This window comes from Loxodonta africana, chromosome 17 (assembly GCF_030014295.1).
Source record: "Loxodonta africana isolate mLoxAfr1 chromosome 17, mLoxAfr1.hap2, whole genome shotgun sequence".
Lineage (NCBI taxonomy): Eukaryota > Metazoa > Chordata > Mammalia > Proboscidea > Elephantidae > Loxodonta > Loxodonta africana.
The window spans coordinates 79,002,726-79,021,266 of NC_087358.1; the positions used below are offsets into that span (position 1 = coordinate 79,002,726).

General features: G+C 38.1%; 1 long non-coding RNA gene across 1 annotated transcript in view; it reads left to right on the forward strand.

The window, feature by feature from the left end:
• The window catches only part of LOC111751348 (uncharacterized), an 81,990-nt gene that overhangs the window by 415 nt on the left and 63,034 nt on the right, over positions 1 to 18,541 (forward strand). The window lies entirely within an intron of this gene.

Here is an 18,541-nt window from a genome sequence, read left to right on the forward strand (position 1 = left end):
AGGCGGCCTCTAGGCCCCAGAGGGCAGGTTGTGGCGGAAGTAAACGAGCCGAGAAACAGGCGGCAGGGCCACTTGGAGCGGAAGGCGGGGCAGGGGCGGGGCGGGGGAGAGGAGAGGGGCGGGGCCCTCGATAGACACGCGCCCGTGTTGCTAAGGCAACCTGCTCTCAGTTCCGGCCATTGATTCTCTACAAACGAATCCTTAGTATTCGTATTCTGCCTTTCCAGCAAACCGACCCTGCTATTCTCATATTTTTTCCTTTACACTTTACTCTCCATTACTGATTTCTGGCTAATTTTTAGCACATAACAGAGTTATCACAGTAACAGATTAACAGAGACGACACTACCTGTTTTAGGCGTGTGCTAGGGTTGGTGAGAAAGAAGACTAGGATCCTTCCTGTCCCTTGAAGAACTTGGCGTCTAGTTGGGAAGACCGACCCATAAACAGACGATTTCAATAGTTTGTGATGTGATCTAATAGGATTAAGCACAGGGCGCCTAGTTGCCAATCGTCAAACACATGTATTTAGTTTAACGACAAATTCTCAACTTTTTCTATGTGCTAGGCTCTAAGCAAAAAGCTGGGGTTCCCCAGAAGAGTAAAACAGGTGCCAGCCTTCTGAATCTAACAGCCAGAGGTTCTTGTACTGAGAAAACAGAAGTCTGCATGTCCTCTATTTCCAAATCTGAGCATCGGTGTTTGGAAAAGAAACATCCCTCTCACGATGATTGTAGCGCGCTGTTGCAGACCATTGCAGTTAATACGCAAAATGGGCGCTAACGCAGTAGGGGGGATCCAGTTAATCTTCGGTGTACGTGTTAGGTTCTTAAGGGGAGATAGCTAGGAGAGGACTAGAAGGAACTGCAGTGGGTGTGCTGAAGACCAATTGCAAATTTGCCATAATTTTGTAGCAGGCTGCTCTTCTACGGCGTGATCTCCCCAAGGTTCTCCTTTTGGTTGCAGGAAAGCGGAAGCGTTACCCAACCCAAAAACCCAGTGCCGCCGAGTCAATTCCGACTCACAGCGACCCTATAAGACAGAGTAGAACTGCCCCATAGAGTTTCGAAGGAGCGCCTGGCCGATTTGAACTGGCGACACTTTGGTTAGCAGCCGTAGTACTTAACCACTACGCCACCAGGATTTATGTTTTTTAAATGTTTTATTGTGCGTTAGGAAACCCCGGTGGCGTAGTGGTTAAGAGCTCCGCGGCTAACCAAAAGGTCGGCAGTCTGAATCTACCGGGCGCTCCTTGGAAGCTCTGGGGGACGGTTCTACTCTGTCTTACAGGGTTGCTATGAGTTGGAATTGACTTGACGGCAAGTTTTTTTTTTTTTTTAATTGTGCATAAGGTGAAAACTTACGGAGCAAATTAGTTTCCCATTCCACAGTTTTTGTCCATAATGTGTTCCATGACATTGGTTTCATTCCCCACAAGAAACTCGTTTTCAGTTACGGTGGAGTCTGGACTGTAACCTCGTGTACAAGAGAAGCAAAGGTTGCCCGGTTCTGTGCCATATTCACAATTGGTGGTATTGTGACCTTAAAACTCCCCAGCAGGTTTTCTCCTTTTCAAAGTGGGTGACTGAGAACTTGACATAACTAACGCTATGTGATCCAATAGTTTTTCTCCTTCCTCTGTCTGCCTTCTCCTTTCCACATACCTCTGTTAAAGACTTAGTTTTGATCTGATGCACATAACTTTGTTCTTTGTTTTGATCTGATGCTAATAACTTTGTTTTGGTCTGTCCAGCCATCTGTGACTTACGACCCCCACAGGGAAATTAGAGCCCAGATGTCTGACATGTTTATATTTAGCCTGATAAGATGTACGGCATGTATCTCTTTAGTCTGATAAAGAGTCTCTTGTCACTACCTTGTAATGAATAACTCCTCCAGCCATGCCATCTGTGGTCTACAAAGACACTTCTAACCCTTGTAAAAATTCTATATAAGCTCTAATGTAAAATTGTTTTTTATAGTAGTTTAGCTTAGTCATCTTTTTTCTATTGCCTTTTTTCCCCCCACAATCCTCTAAGAGGAGACATAAGGTTCTGATGAGAAAATTGCATCCCCGGTATTGTCACTTCCTAAATAAACTTTCTCTTTCTGACTTGGAGTAGGTTTCACTGGCTCCACTGCCTCGGATCATAGACCCTAATCCAGCAACAGTATGCTTAAGTCTATTGTTGAGACCACTACGTACTTTGAGCATCTTCCAAACTAAGGGGCTCTTCTCTATACTGCATCAGGCAATATTCTGTTGTGATCCATAAAATTCTCATTGGCTAGTCTGTCTTAGTCTGGAAGTTCCACTGAAACCTGCCCACCATGGCCAACCCTGCTGTTCTTTGAAATACTGGTGGCATCATTTCCAGGATCACAGCAACACATAAGCCACTACCGTATGACAAACTGATAGATGGATGGTGCTGTAGCATAGAAGAGCTCCAAGGTTCTCATGTTATTTGTTGTCATCTTCACTTTTTAAAGTGTAAATCTTTCCATATGTATAGAAAGATGGACACAAATATTGGTTAATAGATTGGGGATCAACATTATAGCTTTAAGAGCAGAAAGGATGAAATTGTGAGTGTAACTCACATTTTTGAGAATGGCTTTTTTGAAAATGGCTATGCAGAGGGAGTTACTAGTTCTGTCTACCTGATGTCACCTAGCCAGATAGCAAAGGAAGATCAATGTTTATACTTACTCCCTATATTTCTAAGAATACCTATTAAGTATTTTTAAGCACAGTTCGTATCATGCTATTTACGGTTTGGTTTCTGCTCATGCATAAAAGCATGTGGCAAAATCCTAAAGGGAAAAATAATTTTGATCAAATTAATTTTTATTGAATTTTTAGTAAAGGCAGGATTCAACCGCAGGCAGTATAACTTCAGAACTCACATGCTTTTGCCTCTTCAGTGAATATAGTAATATAATATACTCTACCAAAATGACAAGGGAAAACACATAATATGTTCAGAAGATGTGGAAAAGTATTCTTACATGTTTAGGATTCAATCTCCCAACTCTCCTTCTGCGTGTTTGGCTCCTCATAGTCGTAATGTAATTTCTAGAGCTTCTGTGTTTTATTTTTCTTGGGACTAGAAAAAATGAATGAATTTATTTATATTCAGCATTTTTTTTTCAAACTTTGCTAAGACATTTTAAATCGGGAAATGTATAGCAAAAGAAGAACCTTCTTATTTATTGAAAAATTAAAGAGCTGAAGTACAGATAGTGTCTGTAAACAGAAGCAAACTCAGGATTTTGAGAAGTAATTGGAAAATCTAATATTTAAGACAACAAACAACACACATGGCCTGATGAGTTTAGGAAGGACTCCAATTAGTCTCGTGTTTGGAGGCAGAATGACTGTAGAAGTACAGAGTGGGACCGTATTAGAAAGCACTAAATGCTAAGGAAACATGCAAATATTCTGTTTGCAAACACATAAATTTCTCTATTAAACAAGAATTGGTAAGAAATTAAATTTACATAAGGACGAAAAACATTTGTTGACATAGTCATAAAAATTCATCTTATTAGTTATTGCTATAAGACAGCTTTAAATCAAACAGAAAACATGCTGGATTTGGATGCTAATAACAGTGTCTTCCTAATTTTTTACCATAATTTGACTGTATTTATAATTATGACTAAAACCATCTGACAGCCAAATTATATAATTGTGGAAGGGGCAATCTTAGGATCATCTTTTCCAAACTTTTTGTATTACAGAAGAGAAATTATAGCCTGATCAGTTAATAATAAATGGATTTTTAAATAGTAGTTTAAAAAGTCTTTTTTTTTTTTTCTATTACTTTTTTCCCCCACAGTCACCTAAGGAAGAGGAGACGTAAGGTTCTGATGAAAAAATGATAATAATGGATAAAATTTACAAAAATTTATTTTGTGCCTGGTAATTTTTTTTATTGTGTTAAAACACTTTATACAAACGGAATCACAAAGTATAGACATTAAGCATTGATCTTAGCTGTAAGTTATAATCAATGAAAAGGAGCCTCATGCAAAGAGAAGTGATCTGATGGAAATCCTTTGCCATCAAGTCAATTCTGACTCATAGCAACTCTATAGACAGAAGCACTTGGGAATAACTAAAAGCTGTCTTGATCCCGAAATAAGGACTAGAAGTTTAGGGAATGTTTGAATTCCTTGAGCCAAAGAGAATGACGAAATAAAGGTAGGATTGGAACCAATGGTTGGCGCATAGAATGAAAGGCCTGATGATCTATCTACTTGGAAAAATCAGTCATTGAAAACCCTATGGAGCACGATTCTGCTCTAACACACACACGGGGTTGCCCTGAATCAGAACTGATTCCAGGGCAAATGGTTGGATGGCAAAGGCCTTACAGGGAATCAGAGCTCTAAATATGCTGCACCTGGTTATCGCTGCTTTCCAATTTTTACTGAAATTGAGGAAAAAACAAGACTGTTCTTGGAAGGTTATCGGTTGACTACAAAGCCTATAAATGTGAAATTTAATTGCAAGATTTATAATATATTAACTATAGAATTTGTAAAATACCTTTATTACAAAACCAAACCCATTGCCGGTCGAGTCCATTCCGACTCATAACGACTGTATAGGACAGAGTAGAACTGCCCCATAGGTTTTCCGAGGCTGCGATCTTCATGGAAGCAGACTGTCACATTTTTCTCAGGAAGAGCAGCTGACTGGTTCTAACCGCGGACCTTTCAGTTAGCTGCGGAACTTAGTACCATTTAAACAGAGAAAAGATTCTACCCTTTTTTTTTTTTTTTTTTTCTGAGACCTTTCCAAGACTTCTTCAGCTTTTTGAAAAATCATGTTGCCAACAGCAACACCACTCATGGTATTTGAATTTCCAATTCAACATAGCTGCATCAGGGTGTTTTTGTCGCTGTCATATTCATGGTGACCCTACATAGGTATGAAGTGGTGCATTAGCCATTCCACTATAATCACTTGTGTAAACATGAAACTTACATGCTGAAGTATGTAACACTTTATAACTGGCTGAACTGGACTAAGACCAGATCAGGTCCAGGTCCCCGCTCCCTGCAGCCTGTCTGAACAGAGAAACACACCTGCTGTTAAGGCAAGTGAAAGCGTTTATTTAGTTGGCCAAATAAAGAAGCGCCGGGACTAGAATCGCCAAGGCAGCTCCTCGAAACTGGGTGGGAGTCAGCTTTTATGAGGTCATCATAGTAAGCCGAATCAGGAAGTTATACATATTTATGATTTTGCTGATTATTCATTGTGGGGCAGAGCTAGGAATTGGCACAGAGGCGACTGTCCAACCCTTCCCTTCTGAAATGCACTCTGCTTCCACAGGTGACATGAATCTGGTGATTTTTTGTTCCTTGGGATGAGTCTTGTGGATCCTTGACATGAGTTTTCTGATTTATCTGCACATATCTGGTGGTCTGGTGTTGGCTTTTCTTGAAACTTGCTTATGACTTTTAGCTGCAGAATTACCCTGAAATTAGAACAATGTAAAGAGTAGGGAAGTGGTTAAACAGAGAGAGTTTGGATCTGAAGCCCTGATATAGCCTGCTTCTATGGTGAGGTCGGGAATGTGGTTTAGTAACCACCTCAATTACAATTTATTTTTATCAGGTAGGACATTTTCTTGCTTTCCTAGAACTGTTGTAACAAAAAATACAGGTGAGTGGCTTTAAAAAAGAGAAATTTATTGTGTCACAGTTTGGGGAGCCTGGAAGTCCAAACCAAGACCTCAGATCTACAAGAGGGTCCTTCTTGTGCTAAGTCTGGGTGTTCCTTGGCTTGTAGATGGTTTCTTGCGGGTGCCTTCCCCTGCGTGTGTCTATTTTCTCTTTTATAAGACATTTCTAAAGGATTAGGTTTAGGACCAATCCTAGTCTGACATGACCTCATTAATGTAACAAAATAAAATCCCTTATTTCCAAATAAGGTCACATTTACAAGTGCAGGGTAGGATTTTAAACATAAGTTTTTGGGTAATACAATTCAATCCACAATAGACATAGTATACATTTTTTAAATTATGTATGTAGGTGGCCTGTATTTTCTAGGAATCTGTATTCAGGATAAAACAAAACAAAACAAAAACCAAACCGGTTACCCTCAAGTTGATCCTAACTCATAATGACCTCATGTGTCAGGATGAAAAAAAAAGCATTAAAATATTTGTAATGAAAAGAGGACATCGAGAGCCACTGAATCGTGTCGTCCAACACATCTGTAATAGTTACTCACTTCTCATACGAAAAACCAAACTTGTTGCTGTCAAGTTGATTCCCACTCTATGATATACGATATGTAATATGTGATCTATTATATATGATATGTTGTATATAATATGATGCAATATATAATATAAGCCTACATAATATAACTTGACTGTATACTGTATTATTATACAATACGTCTAGAGGTTTTTCCCTTCTTTCTTTCTCTCACTGTAAACTTCTGCCTAGTGGCACAAAGTTAACCTGCATTTTCACAGTCAAATCAAGGTTTTTCTTAATTAAATTGGGATTTCAAAACCCATTCCCGGTTCCTTCCACGCCGTTCTCCTTGGGGTTGAATGCAGAACTCGGGCATTCGAGGCTATGATATCTGGTCTTTGGCCACCATCCGAATGAGCATTATGTGTTCACTGATGTTTACATCCACTGTCATTGGATGTCCATGGTCTTTCTGCAGAGCCCCCACCAGCACAATCTAGGGAACAGAGAAGCATTTTCCTCAGAGACACTTGGGGGTCGGTTCTCAGGCTCCTGCCTTGTTCAGAGCATGACCCCCTGCTGCAATCAGACACGGGTATGTACACCAATCACCCCTGCCCCTCTAAGACTGTAGGACAGAGCCCGTACCACACACTTGATATCAGCTACCTGGAAACCTGAGCTGAATTCATACAAGAAAACTGAATGGACTCCTAGACTGATATATCTGATAACAGCTCTAGCCAGCTGGGGACACACCACCAGAGCTCCAAAGGCAAAAATAATCAAGCTAGCTCACTCAAGCAACCCATAGGGGTATACCAAAACAAAACAAAGCAAGCAGCTACGACACAGTAAGCAAGCATAAACTAATACAATAACTTATAAATGGCTCAGAGACAACAGTCAATATCAAGTCACATAAAGAAACAGGCCATGATCACCTCAACAGGCTCTCAAAACAAAGAATTCAGGGATCTTTTAGATGTAAGTGCATTCCTGGAATTACCAGATGCAGAATACAAAAGTTTAATATACAGAACCCTTCAAAATATCAGGAAGGAAATGAGGCAATACACAGAACAAGCCAAGGAACACACAGATAAAGCAACTGAAGAAATCAGAAAGATTATTCAGGAACATAATGAAAAGTTTAATGAGCTGGAAAAATCCATAGACAGACAGCAATCAGAAATTCAGAACATTAACAATAAAATTACAGAATTAGATAACTCAATAGAAAGTCAGTGGAGCAGAATTGAGGAAGTAGAAGCTACAATTTCTGAACTCAAAGATAAATCACTTGGCGCTAATATATTTGAAGAAGAATCAGATAAAAGAATTTAAAAAAATGAAGAAACCTTAAGAATCATGTGGGACTCTATCAAGAGAAATAACCTACGAGTGATTGGAGTACCAGAACAAGGAGGGATAACAGAAAATATAGAGAAAATTGTTGTGAACTGAAAATTGAAATTAAAATATTCTGCCAGAATGCAAACCAAAGGGACAAATGAATGAAGGAAATGTCTATTTCTGGCAATATAACCAGATGAGATAATCTGAAAGTCCTCCAGGCACATTTAAAATTAAAGGAAGTGCAATACTCTAAAGTGCATACATGAGCTTCTGAAGGGAAATAGTGAAAAAAACCCCACAGGATAGAAACAAATACAAACTAAAACCAAGGAGCAGATAGAACAGCAGGGTATTACAGTCATAATCAGTCTTTACTTAGAAGCTTTAGAGGTATAAACCAATACCAGCTGCAGTTGAGTTGATTCTGAATAATGAGAATCCCATGTGTTTCAGAGTAGAACTAGTCTTCATAGGTTTTTCAATGACTGATTTTTCACAGATCACCAGGCCGTTCTTGTGAGGTGCTTCTGGGTGGATTCTAACTGCCAATCTTCTTTTTTTTTAATTTTTATTGTGCTTTAACTGAAAGTTTACAAATCAAGTCAGTCTCATACAAAAATTTATATACACCTTTCTATATAATCCTAGTTGCTCTCCCCCTAATGAGACAGCACACTCCTTTCCACCCTCTATTTTCATGTTTTAGTTGCTCTCCCCCAATGAGACAGCACACTCCTCTCCACCCTCTATTTTCATGTTTTAGTTGCTCTCCCCCTAATGAGACAGCACACTCCTCTCCACCCTCTATTTTCATGTTCATTCGGCCAGCTTCTGACCCCCTCTCCCTTCTCATCTCCTCTCCAGACAGGAGCCTACCCACATAGTCTCATGTGTCTAGTTGGTCCAAGAAGCTCACTTTTCACCAATGTCATTTTCTATCCCATAGTCCAGTCCAATCCCTGCCTGAAGAGTTGGCTTTGGGAATGTTTCCTGTCTTGGACTAACAGAAGGTCTCAGGACCATGACCTCTGGAGTCCTTCTAGTCTCAGTTAGACCACTAAGTCTGGTCTTTTTATGAGAATTCTGGGTCTGCATCCCACTGCTCTCCTGCTCCCTCAGGGGTTCTCTGTTGTGTTCCCTGTCAGGGCAGTGATCGGTTGTAGCCGGGCACCATCTAGTTTTTCTGGTCTCAGGCTGATGTAGTCTCTGGTTTATGTGGCCCTTTCTGTCTCCTGGCCTCATAATTACCTTGTGTCTTTGGTATTCTTCATTCTCCTTTGCTCTAGGTGAGTTGAGACCAATTAATGCATCTTAGATGGCCGCTTGCTAGCATTTAAGACCCCAGACGCCACTCTCCAAAGTGGGATGCAGAATGTTTTCTTAACAGATTTTACTATGCCAATTGACTTAGATGTCCCCTGAAACCGTGGTCCCCAAACACATGGCACTGCTACACTGGCCTTTGAAGTGTTCAGTTTATTCAGGAAACTTCTTTGCTTTCGGTTTAGTTCAGTTGTGCTGACCTCTCCTGTATTGTGTGTTGTCTTTCCCTTCACCTAAAATAGTTCCTGTCTACTGTCTGATTAGTGAAAACCCCTCTTCCTCTCTCCCTCCCTCCCCCGTCTCATAACCATCGAAGAATATTTTCTTCTCTATGTAAACTATTTTTCGAGTTCTTATAAGAGTGGTCTCATACAAGATTTGTCCTTTTGCAGCTGACTAATTTCACTCAGCATAATGCCTTCCAGATTCCTCCATGTTATGAAATGATTCATGGATTCATCATTGTTCTTTATTCATGTGTAGTATTCCATTGAGTGAATATGCCATAATTTATTTATCCATTCATCCATCTAACTGCCAATCTTTTGATGAAAATTTTAAATCTAAGAAGTTTAACCACCCCAAGTAGAAGAAACATAAAAACAACTTCAAAAAAGGACATAAAAATAAAATTTCTGAAAAACAGAAATAAAGGGAAAATTTTTAATTTGTCAGAAAAAAAAAGGTTTACTATCAACAGAGGAGTAAGAACAAGAAAAACAGAAGACTTCTTGTCAGAAAGTTTTCAAGTCAGAAAATAACAGATAATAAAGACATTTTTAAACTGAGAGATTTCACTGTCAATAGTCCTGCATTTTAAGAAATAATAAATGAAGTTTTTATAGCAGAATTAAAATGATACTAGATACCAGAATAAAATTGGGATCCACACAAAAGAATGAAAATCACCAGAAATGATAGCTACGTGGTAAATATAAAAGACATTGTGTGTCTTGTCTTTTTAGCACTTTAAAAGCTAATTGTTTAAAATAAAACTAATAAAAATGTGTGGTGTCTAAACACATGCAGAAATAATCACATGACCTCAATAGCACAGGGTCAGCAGGTGGGGCAGAGATGTAAAATGTCATAGGATCTTACAGTGTAAGTGAGCTGTTGTTCAGTGCCGTTAAGTGGGTTCCGACTTCACAGTGACCCTGTATATCACAGAACAAAACGCTGCCTGGTCCTGTGCCATCCTCACAATCGTTGCTATACTTGAGGCTATTGTTGCAGCGCTGTGTCAATCCATCTCATTGAAGGCCTTCCTCTCATTTGCTTGAGTCTCTACTTTACCAAGTTTGCTGCCCTTCTCCACAGACCGGTCCCTCCTGATAACATTTCCGAAGTACAGGAGACTAAGTCTCACCATCCTTGCTTCTAAGAAGCGTTCTGGCTGTACTTTTTCCAAGACAGATGTGTGTGTTCTTCTGGAAGTCTGTGGTATACTCGGTGTTCTTTGTCAACACCATAATTCAAAGGCATCAATCCTTCTTTGGTCTTTCTTACTCCTTGTCCAAATTTTGCATGCGTATGAGACAATTAAAAATACCATGGCTTGGATCAGGCACACCTTAGTCCTCAAAATGACATCTTTGCTTTTTAACACTTTAAAGTGGTCTTTTGCAGCAAATTTGCCCTTCCCCAGTCATATTTTGAATGCCTTCCAACCTGAAGTGCTCATCTTCTTGCACTATATCAGACAATGTTCTGCTGCTATTCATAAGGTTTTCACTGGCCATTTTTTTCAGAAGTAGACAGTCAGATCCTTCTTTCTAGTCTATCTTAGTCTGGAAGCTCTGCTGAAACTTGCCCGTCATGCATGACCCTGCTGGTATTTAAAATATTGATGGCATAGCTTCCAGTATCACAGCAACATGCAAGCTACTATCTTATGACAAATTGATAGTTCAGTAGTGGATAAGTGAGTAGGACAGAGTAGAACTGCCCCATAGGATTTCCAATGAGCCCGTGGTGGATTCACACTGCCGAATCCACTGTAGCTATAGCTCTTAACCACTGTGCCACCAGTGTTTCTGGTAAGTAAGTAGTATAATATTTGAAAGTAGACTGTGGTAAATAAAATATGCATTTTGCAAGCCCTAGAGCAGCTGCTGAAATAAAAAAGAATTATAGCTAATCAACCAATAATGGAGATAAAATGTAATTATAAAAAAAATTGAATCTATCCCAAAGAAAGCATGAAAAGAGAAAAAAGAAACAAAGAACAGATTGGACAAATGGGAAACAAAGGTTATGTTTAAGCCCAACCATATTGATAGTTACATTAAATGTTAATGTTCTAAACACACCAATAACAATACAAAGATTAAGATATGTATAAACTGACACTAAGATTGGAAAATTTGATATACAAAAATTTGCTTAGTAGTATATATGTTTCTTCTTGAAAAGAATTGATGAATTCATGTTTAAGAGTATATAGCCATCATATAATGCCATTTAACTCATGAATATGGTTTATGTTTTTATTTGAGAGGATTATACAAATGTTAAAAGTGAGAAATCTGAAAATTTGGAAGGAGTGCAGTTGTTGTTGTTTTGCTTTTGTGACTTTCAGCATCATAATCTGTTAAGGATTGTGTGATGATCATTTTTATAATTTTAGATTTTGCCTGTAGCTAAGAACTAGGAAAAAAATAATTCATCTGTTCCATTTTTGGGATACTTTCCAGATAAGAAGTTGAAATCCTGAGGCAGAGCTTTTGACTGAAAATAGCTTCTAAAATTGGAATGTATTGGATTTCTGAGTATCTCTTGACTAGCTGTTGGCAGCTAATGGATGATAGATTCAAAAATTTTCCAAAGGACATATTTTTTGTATGTGCAGCAAAGTAACCAGATTTAAGCATTTGACTAAATAGTATAGTTTAGACTGAATATATTATGACACTAAATGAATTTTAATTGATTTTATGTTCCAGGAGCTATGCAAGTGTGGTCTAGCAGACTGAGATAAGCATGTAAGCCAAAACTGTTAAAATTCTCTGACTACAAAGATATTAATTCGCCTTCTTCCACTTTCTTATCTGTATGTCTTTAACTCGTTTTTCCTCAACATCACAAAATTTAACCTCTTAATTGTCTGTCCCGAACATGGATGTAATTGCAATTCCAGATCATCTTTTCCCAAAATGTTGATGAAGTTTCTCTCCATTTTGGAATCCTAAAATAAGTCCCATTTTGGGGGGTTGGGGAATGACTATAATTCATGACTTGTTCATAGCATTTAACAAGTTGTTTCCTGATATAATTAATACTGGCAATATTTACCTTTTAAATATTTTTGATCCCCTGCCATTTGGCAACCATCACTGGTAGTTGTCTACCACCCATCTGCCAATTTGTCGTACTATGGTGGTTAGGTGTTGTTGTGATGTGGAAGCGACACCACCAGTACTTCAAATACCAGCAGGGTCACCCATGGTGGACAGGTTTCTGTGGAGCTTCCAGACTAAGTCATGGAATGAGAGGCCTGGTGATGTACTTGGAAGATTATCCAGTGAAAATCTAATGGATCACAACAGAATATTATCTGATATGGTGCTAGGAGATGAGTGCCCTAGGTTGGAAGGCACTACACAATAATATCCATAACAATGAACCCAAACATGCTGTCGGTCATGAAGATGATGCGGGACCAGACAACATTTCATTCTGTTACACGTGAAGATGCCTGCCATTAGTTGGAGCTAACGTGATGGCAGCTAACAAGATAAAACTGGTAACTGCCCATCAAACAAGTGTGATCTCTGCTATCATAAATGTTACTCTCCGATAACCTCTTTAGGGCAGTTTAGCATGCAGCACACCATTGTTATAGGAAAATCAAGTCTTTGTTGTTTTCTTCTTCTCCCCGATTGGAGATGGGCATTTTAGGTAATTGTGTTAGAGAATGATTCTAAACTTAGAAACAATGGTTGTTTCAACTCAAACTAATAGTTTCTTCCTATTCTTTGTATTTAAAATTGTTATAAAAATAAATACATATAAGCATATAATAAAAATTGATGTTGTATGCTTTTGTGTAAAACAAATAGATGAAAGGTCACCCTTCATGCTTACCGCTAGTCTCCTTTTGCTGAGGGAGGCACTTTAAAAAAAAAAAATTATTGGGAATAACTGTTTGCAGAGGGGCTCCATATGCTCTCCAATTCTAGGTCACGAAATGGAAATGCTGATTTCCCTTTGGATATTTCCATTCTTTTATTTTTTTTTTAACTCCCTATTTCTCCCTCCCGCTCCACCACGCTCCCTGGGAACCACTATTCTTCTTTGGTTGTGATGGATTTACCGATCTAGATATATCAGTGGGATTACATAATATTTGTCCTTTTGTGTCTGATTTATTTCACTTGGTGTAATGTTTTCAAGGTTATCTGTGTAGTGGCATGTATCAGGACATCTTTATTCATCTGTTGATGGGCACTTGGGTTGTTTCCGTCTTTTGTTTATTGTGAATAATGCTGCAATGAGTATTGGTGTACATATGCCTGTTTACATCGTTGCTTCAGTTCTGGGTATGCACCTAGGAGTGAGATTGCTGGGTCACCCAATCTTTCTGTGTTTAACTCTCTTTAGGAATTGTCAAATGGCTTTCCACAGTGTCTTCAGTGTTTTACATTCCTACCAACAATGTGCAAATATTCCAGTGTCTCCACATCATTGCCAACACTTGTTTTCATTTTTTTTTCTGACAATAACCAGCCTAGTGTATGTGAAGTGGTGTCTCATTGCTATTTTGATTTGCATTTCCCTAATGACTAATGTGGAAGAAAGGCCTGGCAATCCACTTCCAAAAAATCACCCACTGAAAACCCTATGGAGTGCAGTTCTTCTACTCAAACACATACAGGGTAGCCAGGAGTCAGAATCAGCTCAACAGCAATTACTTCTTTTTGTTTTGTTTTAATGACTAATGACATTGAACGGAGCCCTGTGGCACAGTGGTTGAGAGCTCCACTGCTAACCCAAAGGTTGGCAGTTCAAATCCACCAGCTGCTCCTTGGAAATCCTCAGGGCAGTTCGACTCCGTCGCTATGAGTCGGAACCGACTTGATGGCACCTAACAACAACAATGACATTGAACATCTTTTCACGTGTCTGTTGGCCATTTGTATATCTTTGGAGATATGTCTATTCAAGTCCTTTGCCTATTTCTTAATTTGGTGGTTTGTCTTTTTGTTGTCGAGTTGTAGGAGTTCTTTTTGTATTCTGGGTAAGAAATCCTCATCAGATACACGGTTCCCAAAAGTTTTCTCCATTTCTGTACTTTTTCTTTTCACTTTCTTAATGAAGTCCTTTGATGTACAAAAAAATTTAATTTTGATGAAGTCCAGTTAATCTATTTTTTCTCTTGTAGTTATTTCTTTTGCTGTCATATTTAAAAATCAGTTGCCTAAAGGAAAGCCCTGAAGCTTTTCCCCTGTTTTTTTTTCCTATGAGTTTTGTAGTTTTAGCTCTTACATTTAGGTCACTGATCTATTTTGGTTTAATTGTTGTGTATAGTGTAGGTATGCATCCAAATTTATTGTTCTGGATGTGGAGATGCAATTTTCCTAGCACCATTTGTTGTCAAGATTATTCTTTACCCGATTGAATAGATTGGTCACCTTTATCAAAATTCAATTGGCCATAAACATCTGGGTTTATTTCTGAACTCTCAGTTCTATGCCATTGGTGTATATGTCTATCCTTACACCAGTACCACACTGTTTTTTATTACTGTAGCTTTGTAGTATGTTTTGAGATAAGAAGTTGAGCCTTCCTACTTCTTTTTCTTTTTTTTCAGGATTGTTTTGGCTATACAGGGCCCCTTGCAGTCCATGTGAATTAGAGGATTGACTTTTCAATTTCTGCAAAAATGCTGTTGGAGTTTTAATAGACATCGTATTATGTCTGTTGATTGTTTTGGGTAGAGTTGACGTTAACAACATTAGGTCTTCCAATCCATGAACATGGAATGAAGCATTTCCATTTATTTAGATGTCTTTTAATTTTTTAGTGCAGTGTTTTAGAGTTTTCAGTATAAAGGTCTTATATCTCACAGATTAAATTTATTCCTAGGTAATTTTTCTTTCAGATGCTATTGTAAAAGGCATGATTTTCTTAATTTCCTTTTGTTTGCTGCTGGTGTATAGAAACAGAAATCATTTCTGTGTATTTACCTCGTACCCTGCTACTTTGCTGAATTCATTTGTTAGCCCTAGAAACTTTCTGGTGGATTCTTTGGGATTTTCTAGAAATAGTACCAAGTCATTTGTGAATAAAAATAATTTACTTTTTTTCAAAATTTGATGTCTTTTATTTCTTTTTCTTTCCTATTTGCTCTGGCAAGGACTTCTAGTACAATGTTGAATAGCAGTGGTGAAAATGGCCATCTCTGTCTTGTCCCTGATCTTAAGGGGAAAGCTTTCAGTCTTTCACCATGGAGTATGAAGTTTGCGGTAAGTTTTTCATAAATGTCCTTTATCATACTGAGAAATTTCCCTCTATTCCAAGTTTTCTTAGTACTTTTATCATGAAAAAAAAAAAATTCAATTTGGTCAAATGCCTTTTCTGTATCAGTTGAGATGATTATATGGGTTCTATTTACTTTTCAGTCTATTATTGTGGTGCATTACATTGATTGATTTTCTTATGTTGAACTACCCTTTCGTTCTGAGGATAAATCCTCCTTGGTCATGGGGCTGTCTTAGTCATCTAGTGCTGCCATAACAGAAATACCACAAGTGGATGGCTTTAACAAAGACAAATTTATTTCCTCACGGGAAAGTAGGCTACAAGTCCAAATTCAAAGTGTCAGCTCTGGAAGGCTTTATCTCTTTGTCAGCTCTGGAAGAAGGTTCTTGTCCTCAATCTTCCCATGGTCAAGGAGCTTCTCAGGCACAGGTACCCCAGGTCCAAAATATGCACTCTGCTCTTGATGCTGCTTTCTTGGTGGTATGATGTCCCTCCACTCTCTGCTTGCTTCCCTTTCCTTTTATCTCTTAAGAGATGAAAGGTGGTGCAGGCCCCACTCCAGGGAAACTCCCTTTACCTTGGATTGGTGAGGTGACCTGAGGAAGGGTGGTGTTACAATCCCACCCTAACCCTGCCAACATAAAATTACAGTCACAAAATGGAAGACAACCAAACAATACTGGGAATAATGGCCTAACCAAGTTGCACATATTTTGGGGGGACACAATTTGATCCATGAGAGGTGTGTAATCCTTTTAATATGCTGTTGGATTTAATTTCCTAGTTGAGGATTTTTGCATTTTCATAAGGGATATTGGTCTATCGTTTTCCTTTCTTGTGGCGTCTTTATCTGGTTTTGTTATCAAGGTAATGCTGGCCTAATAGAATGAATTAGGAAGTGCTTCTTCATTCTCTGTTTTTTTGGAAGAGTTTGAGAAGAATTGGAGCTAATTCTTCTTAAGATGTTTAGTGGAAATCACCAAGGAAGCCATCTGGTTATGGACTTTCTTTGTTGGGAGTTTTTTTTTTTTTTTTTTTACTGTTTAAATCTCTTCCCTTGTTACAGGTCTGTTGAGATTTTCTATTTATTCTTGAGTCAATTTAGGTAATTTGTATCTTTCTAGGAATTTGTCCACTTCATCTAGGTTATCTAATTTGTTCCATGCAATTGTTCATAGTATTCTCTTATAATCTTGGTAATTTTTGTAAGGTTGGTAGTAATGTTGCCTCTTTTGCTTCTGATTTTAGTGTTAGCCTCTTCTCTCTTTTTTTCTTTGTCAGTCTAGAATTAATTTTTAGTTTTGTTAATTCTCTGTTGTTTTTCTATTCTCTATTTTGTTCATCTCTGCTCTAATCTTTATCATTTCATTCTTCTGGTTGCTTTGACTTTCCTTTGCTTGCTCTTTTCCATTTTCTCAAGGTGTAATGGTAGGTTACTGATTTGAGATTTTTCTTCTTTTTTAATGTAGGCATTTACAGTGAGAAGTGTCTTTGCTGCATCCCATAAGCTTTTGTATGTTATACTTTATTTTTCATTCACCTCTAAGTATTTTCTAATTTTCCTTATGATTTTTTTCTTTGACCCATTGGTTGCTGAATGATGTATTTTTTAAATTTCCACATCTTTGTTAAATTTCCAACCTTCCTTCTATTATTTATTTCTAGTTTCATTCCATTGTGGTCAGAAAAGATATTTTGTATGATTTAAATATTTAAAAAATATTTTTGACTGTATCGAGGCTTGCTTTGTGATGTAACATATGGTGTATCCTTGAGGGTGATCCGCATAAACTGGAGAAATAATGGATATTTTACAGTTGGTGGTGGTGTGTTCTGTATATGTCTACAAATGTCTTCTATTTATCTGGGATTATCTTAGTTTTACCAGGTATGGTTTTTTTTTTTGCAGGGATTATGGTTTTTTTCTTCAAATACTTTGAATATATTATCACACTGCCTTCTTACTTCCATGGTTTCTGAGGAAAAATCAACACTTAGTCTTGTTGCAGTTTCCTTACACAAATGCTTTGCTTTTCTCAAAATTCTCTCTTAGCTTCAATATTTTGACAATTTAATTATAATGTTTCTCAGTGTGAATCTCCTTGGGTTTATCCTACTTGGAGTTCATTGGGCATCTTGTATGAGTAAGTTCATGTCTTTCATCTAATTTGTAAAGTTTTTGGCCATTATTTCTTTGAAAATCTTTCAGCCCCTATTTTCTTTCTTCTCTTTTTCTAGGACTCCCATAATGCATATATTATTCCATTTAATACCGTCCCATGGTACTCTTATGCTCTGTTCATTTTTCTTTATTATTTTTCTCTTTTTCTTCCTCAGACTTGATCATTTCAATTTTTGCATCTTTAAGTTCTCTGCTTCTTACTTCTGTCAGCTCAAATCTGTTGAACCCCTTTAGTGACTTGTTCATTTTGTTGTTGTTGTTAGGTGCTGTTGAGTCGGTTCCAACTCATAGAAACCCTATGCACAACAGAAAGAAACACTGCCCGGTCCTGTGCCATCCTTACAATCGTTGTTATGCTTGACCCCATTGTTGCAGCCACTGTGTCAATCCACCTCGTTGAGGGTCTTCCTCTTTTCCGCTGACCCTGTACTTTGCCAAGCATGATGTCCTTCTGCAGTGCCTGATCCCTCCTGACAACATGTGCAAAGTATGTAAGACGCAGTCTCGCCATCCTTGCCTCTAAGGAACATTCTGGTTGTACTTCTTCCAAGACAGATTTATTCGTTCTTCTGGCAGTCCATGGTATATTCAATATTCTTCGCCAACACCACAATTCAAAGGCATCAATTCTTCTTCAGTCTTCCTTATTCATTGTTCAGCTTTCACATATATATGATGTGATTGAAAATACCATGGCTTGGGTCAGGCATACCTTAGTCTTCGAGGTGACGTCTTTGCTCTTCAACACTTTGAAGAGGTCCTTTGCAGCAGATTTGCCCAGTGCAATGTGTCTTTTGATTTCTTGACTGCTGCTTCCATGGTTGTTGATTGTGGATCCAAGTAAAATGAAATCCTTGACAACTTCAATCTTTTCTCCATTTATCACAATGTTACTCATTGGTCCAGTTGTGAGGATTTTTGTTTTCTTTATGTTGAGGTGCAATCCATACTGAAGGCTGTGGTCTTTGA